Source organism: Gadus macrocephalus, chromosome 4, assembly GCF_031168955.1.
Source record: "Gadus macrocephalus chromosome 4, ASM3116895v1".
Classification (NCBI taxonomy): domain Eukaryota; kingdom Metazoa; phylum Chordata; class Actinopteri; order Gadiformes; family Gadidae; genus Gadus; species Gadus macrocephalus.
The window spans coordinates 26225855-26232456 of record NC_082385.1 but is presented as its reverse complement, the minus strand read 5'-3'; positions in this window follow the sequence as shown (position 1 = coordinate 26232456).

Here is a 6602-nt window from a genome sequence, read left to right as displayed (position 1 = left end):
TGTTATCTCATAAGCAGCGTGGTGCCGGCTCCTTTTGACCTTTTGACCCCAGACTTCAAAGACGTGGCCACAGGCCAGCTGTGTCTACACACCTTAAGCAACAAATGTACAACAAAAAATGGGGACTAGAAACTAACCTCTGTATTATGTACATTTTCTGTACTGTTGGAGGTCAGGCCCCTTTTCCGGCCTTTTCGAGATAGCTAGGGATCCTAAAATGTTTACACACATTTCCCGGGGCCCCGAGAACGACATATCCGAGATATGGAAGGGGGGGCCCTTCCTGCCCGAAACTTGGCCCGGTCAGACCCCGAGGGCAGGCCCCCCCTTCCGGCCCTCGGGGTCCGACCGGGCCAAGTTTCGGTGCGGGGGTTCCAGTTAGGCCCTAGAAGAAGGTATTCAAATTTGAGGGCGGTCGGACCTTCCTATCTCAAAAACAGTTTACACCACATTCAGAACCATCAGGTCTTGCAGGCAACACTTCTGAGGGGCTTTGTCCAAATGACAGTCCATTTGGGAAAACTTTTTTTCTCTAAGGGCTGGAACTCCAAATCTCGGATATGTCGTTCTCGGGGCACCGGGAGATGTGTGTAAACATTTTAGGATCCCTAGCTATCTCGAAAAGGCCGGAAAAGGGGAGTGACCTCCAACAGTACAGTAAATGTACATAAGACAGAGGTTAGTTTCTAGTCCCCATTTTTTGTGGGATGGAGGTGTACATTTGTGGTTTAAGGTGTGTAGACACAGCTGGCCACGTTTTTGAAGACTGGGGTCAAAAGGAGCCGGCACCACGCCGCTTATGAGATAACAAAAAGTTAATGTGTGTTTCTCTCATAACTTTTTGTCATTATTAAAGAGAGGCCTGATTCTCACATATGCATGTTGGATGGCTAGGGTGTAGGTCTGGGAAGAACTTCAGGCCAAAATCTTGAAAGCGAGCCGCTGGGTGAGGTGCAACGAGATGGAGCACTTGCTGAGTCATTTCCTGTAGGGCTGGAGCCACAGGTTGAAGCGTATGCGTCCTTTGAGACCCCCTTTGATGTTTAAGAGACCCCAAAGTACAGCTTACTTCAAGGTTCTTGACTCAGTCACCTATTGCATCACTTCCTTTAGGTCTTCGGCCTCCTAATTGAATATTGTAGTATAATTGAATGCCCTCTTTCATATATATGATACCTCCACCACTGGGACGTGGCAACAATTCTCCAAATCCATATGGGGGTAGGGGGGGGGGGGATGCTTGTGGACAGTAGGGATGTACACTAGACATAAATAGGAAGCAAACTCAGGAGAAGGAATGACCTCTCACAAATATTTATTGAATAAATTGTTTCAAATAACCCCGCCTTGTTAAATCAATGAGCTTGGTGTTTTGCTTTCAAAAATAGGTTATAGAAGAAGTCTAAACTGCAGAAAATAAAAAACATCCAAGCTGCCTTTTAAGGATACCTTGGAATATCTGTCTATTTTTTAACCATCGGACCCTAGTTTACGACAAAAACAACACAATTGACGGCAGCTCCTTTGCCGCGTGGTTTTTAGAGCCATGTAAGGGTTAGAGGGGGCGGTCGATAGCAACCACCATAGCAACCATGACGGTCAAGTGACTGGATGCAGCCCCGTTGAAAAAAATAGAATACCACCCTACACACTCAGGAGATTAATGATATTTAAATTATTATGACCATGGAGTCTTTATTTGCATGGGTTTACATTTCGTTCTGTGTAGCATGGAAAAATCGGAGAAACACTCCCATTCAGGTTAGTGAGGTCCCCCCTTCACTTTAGGCGTCTTTGAGTGTTATTAATTATTATTATTCTTCATGTTTAACCTCTGTTTTCCTTTTATTCCTAGTCTGTTTTACATAGTTTTGAATGATGACTATATGCTCTGTAAGGTGACCTTGGGTGTCTTGAAAGGCGCCTCTAAATTAAATGTATTATTATTATTATTATTAGAATGCATTGGTTTACATTTCGTTCTTTGGAGCACGGTTATTTTTATTTATTTATTTATTTTCAGTTTTTGAGGAGGTGCTTCAAAGATGATAATTTTTCTGCAATAATCCAAAATCCAATGGCAAAACCAGTTGGCTTTTTGTCAAGGGAACCCAGGGCGACCCTCACTTCAGGGTTGGCCAACATACGTCATCCCTCCACCACTCTATACTGTAAAAACACTTGTTCAAGTTGAATGATAATGCAAGAATTTATTCTTAATTCTGCCATAGTATTTATTTAAGGGGGGGGGGGGGGGGGTGGGGCATACAAGTATTTTGGCCATGGTGGATCCAGATCTGGAGCATTTCACCACCTCTTGTTGTTTTAGCAGCGAAATGCATTGTGTGTGTGTGTGTGTGTGTGTGTGTGTGTATATACCACACTATTTTATGTTGAAATGCGACGTAATCCAGTGTTTACGAAAACGTACACTGTCAACGTATGCTTTTGGCGACTGGTTTGGCTCTCAGATAAACGTGTTTCTAACAAGATGATATCATTAAAAGTTACATAAAGTAACGGTTAACGATAAAATCTTCCTAATAACTATAAAACTATAGATCAGACACAATCACTGACTGAAGATTATGCAAGTAAAAAGTATATTTCTCGCTAGAAATGTTATAAGCAGCACGTTTAACGGTCAATCTGTCCTAAAATATTACATTTCCCATTCAGATAATAAAGATTAATAAAGATCATACTCATTCACTTACTGGAGATTATGCAAGGAAAATGTATATTGCTTGCTAGAAATGTTATTAGAAACGCGTTTAATGGAGTATCTGTCCTAAAATATTGCATTTCCCATTCAGATAATAAAGATTAATATAGGCTACGTAACAATTTCACCAAATGCTAGGAGAACGTCCCCTGTTGGTGCTATTCCTCAGTGGCGGTTCCTTAGAGGAGGCAACGGAGGCAACTCCTCCTCGTGATTTTCGTAAAAAAATCTAAATAAATTATTATTAAAAAATATAAAAAAAATTTAATTAGCTATGTGCAATGTGTGTTTATGACAGAATAATTGCATGAAAATGTTAAAAAACAACTGCAAAGTGCCTTTGCAAGCGCGGAGGCTGGCCTACGTTACTCTCAGCATGTTGTTCTTGTGTCCAGGGTTGGCCACTGAAGGGAGCGGAGGCAAAGAGGCCAAAACTCACTTTTGCCGCCTTTGAGAATAAAAAATAACCAATCACAATTCAGTTTCACTGTTGCGAGGTAAATCATCTATACCATGTTAAACATAGGAAGGGAGGCCAGCCTCATCTTCTCCTTGCAACCAATCACAAATCAGTATTTTTTTAAATAATGTTCTGAGCAAATTCGTTCTTTCTAGTCAGTTGCCGCGGCTAAGAAAGATTACGACTAACAACGATATCAACATGGAGGAGAATATAATTCAATATCTACAAGAACACAATTTTCGAGGCTACAGTTTGAGCATAAAGAGAATGGAAGATCAACACCGAGGCTGAACTTTATCCAGACCACAAAAGCAGGTGGCTCACGAAGCTTCAAGGAGGAGAACTACGCTCGGACGGAATGGCTAGCTGGCTCTGATCGGAAATTATTCTGCTGGCCTTGCATTTTGTTTGATGAATCACCTACACCTAACCCATGGATTAGCATTGGATTTGATGACTTAAAGAAGAACTTGCAAAGAGCCATGGAGAGACATGGCAAGTCAAAGAGCCACATTAATTCCAACTTAAAGTTGAAACTGTTTGGACGTGTACAGATTGATGAAGCCCTCAGCCAGGCAGCTAGCATCGCTACCCAGCGCCACAATGGACTTGTGAGAAGAAATCGGGAGATACTACGTAAAATGATTATTGCAGTGGTATATCTTGGGAAGCAAGAGCAGGCCTTCCGTGGGCACAATGAGTCAGCTGAATAGCCTTAATAAGGGGAATTACGTTGAATTGGTGAAGTCTTACTGTGAGGTAGATCCTGCTAGCTCAACATCTAGAATCAGCCACATTTTTCAAAGGGACATCAAAAGCCATGAAGAACGACATCATTCATAGCATAGCAATGGTGATTAAGGCAGACATCGATCGCGAAAATTCATCGCCGTGCAAGCTGACGATACAACTGATGTGTCCTGCCAGTGTCAGATCTGTCATCCTTAGATAATGTGAATGAGAAAGGGAATGCGTGCGAACGATTCTTCGGATTTGAGGATGTCAGTGCAGAAAGAGATGCCGCGGCTTTAACTGAAGTTGTAACGGGAACATTAAAGATCCCATGCCATGCTATTTATGGATGCTTTAATATAGGTATTAGTGGGCCACAAACACAGTATTCAAAGACGTCCCCGAAATTCCAACCCAGTCGCCAAGAAAAAACGTCAGTGGTGTACGTTTCCATGAACACTGGATACGTAGCATTTCAACGTAAAAAATAGCGTGTTATACCTACAATATCCACGTGTGCCGCTGTGGATGCGGGTTTCGGGGTTTGGGTTTCACGGCTTTCGCGGCAAATTGTGGACACGATTGTTTAGGGGGGGGGGGGGGGGGAGACTGTTGATGACCGGGGAGGGGGGGGGGGGAGGGAGAGACACGTTTGTTGAGGGGGGACAACGACACACGATTGTAGGGGGGGGGGGACACGTTAGTTGAAGGGGGGGGGGGGAGGCACGTTTGTAGGGGGGGGGGGGGGGGCACGCTCGACAACGAGAGTTGGTTTTTATTGAACGCTCGACAATGAGAGTTGATTTTTATTGAACGAGACTTCAACACGGAACAGCTGCGCGAAACGATGGTCACGTCACTCTCGGTGACGGTGTCGACAATAATGAACACACGAACAATGTTAATAGAACAACACACAACCACATAACATCCCGAACCCATTAACCCCACTTAATCCTAACAACAAAACAAGTTAACAAAAGCCCCATTTGTCAACTGAGAACCCCAATTCCCAGAATCCCCCGCGGCTCCGGAACACGGCGTAGCTTATATTAATCTTTATTATCTGAATGGGAAATGCAATATTTTAGGACAGATACACCATTAAACGCGTTTCTAATGACATTTCTAGCGAGAAATGTACATTTTCCTTACATAATCTTCAGTCAGTGAATGTGTATGATCTTTATTAATCTTTATTATCTGAATGGGAAATGCAATATTTTAGGACCGATTCACCGTTAAACGTGTTTCTAATAACATTTCTAGCGAGAAATATACTTTTTAATTGCATAATCTTCAGTCAGTGATTGTGTCTGATCTTTAGTTTTATAGTTATTAGGAGTTGATCGGCTCGCTCGCATGTTTCAACGACGTCAGGTTGCTTTCGCTAAACTAGCAGCTCACGTGCTTCCTGCGTTTGTGTTATTAAACTGTTACTTTATGTAACTTTTAATGATATCATCTTGTTAGAAACACGTATATCTGAGAGCCAACCCAGTCGCCAAAATCATACCTACGTTGACAGTTTACGTTTCGTGAACACTGGATTACGTCGCATTTCAACATAAAATAGCGTGTTATACACACACACGCACACACACACACACACACACACACACACACACACACACACACACACACACACACACACACACACACACACACACACACACACACACACACACACACGGTGCATTTCGCTGCTAAAACCACAACAAAAAAATATTCCCTCAAATATTATTACTTTCAAAACGTTGGCCAAAATGGCCAATAATATCATTTTTTTTGGGATGCTTCTAGGACATTTTGGGTGGATTTTGAACGGTATGTGGGGGGCACGTTTTTTGCAGGACCTGGCAACCCTGCGCTGTTGCCCGAGATCTGGATCCACCCCGGCGTGGTGCCGTCTCCTTTTGACCTTTTGACCCCAGACTTCTGGGGGAATAGCTGAATCAATTCATTAGTCAATCAGAAGCATGTAAATATCTTTCCGGTGGCGTAAGAGGACAAACAAGGTATCCTTCAACATCTACGCTTCCAGGCAATTGCAACGGTGCCACACATGAGCATATTCGAACATGTTTAATGGTAGTAATTAGCTGTCGAAATTGGAGGCCTTAATCAATACTGAGCAGCTATTGATTTGCATCCCGATAAAGATTTGTCACAAATGACATGTTATTTAGCATCTACACGTTGAGCTGAGTCCAATGACACCAAGAACGACACTCTAGCTAATGGTAACATGTATTTTACATGGTACACCTAGGTCTAGGACATGATGTCGGTGTAGCAAGAGGCCGAGCTTGATCTCATTGGACTCAGCTTAACATGTAGATGCTAATTAACATGTAATTTGTCAAAAATCTCCATCGGGAAGCAAATCTATAGCTGGTCATTATTGATAAAGGCCTCCAAAATCGACAGCTAATTACTACCCCGAAACATATTCAAATATGATCATGTGTGGCACTGTTGCAATCGTCTCGAAACGTAGATGTCAAAGGACACCTTGTTTGCTCTGCTGCACCACCGGGAAGATATTTTCATACTTCTAATGGATTGATTCATATTTTAAGGTTCTCGGAGTGAGACTTTAAGTGGCTGCAGCAGAAGTGTTGAGACGAAAGATGATATCAAGAGATTTATAGAATATTCCCATTCACATTATGATTCTTC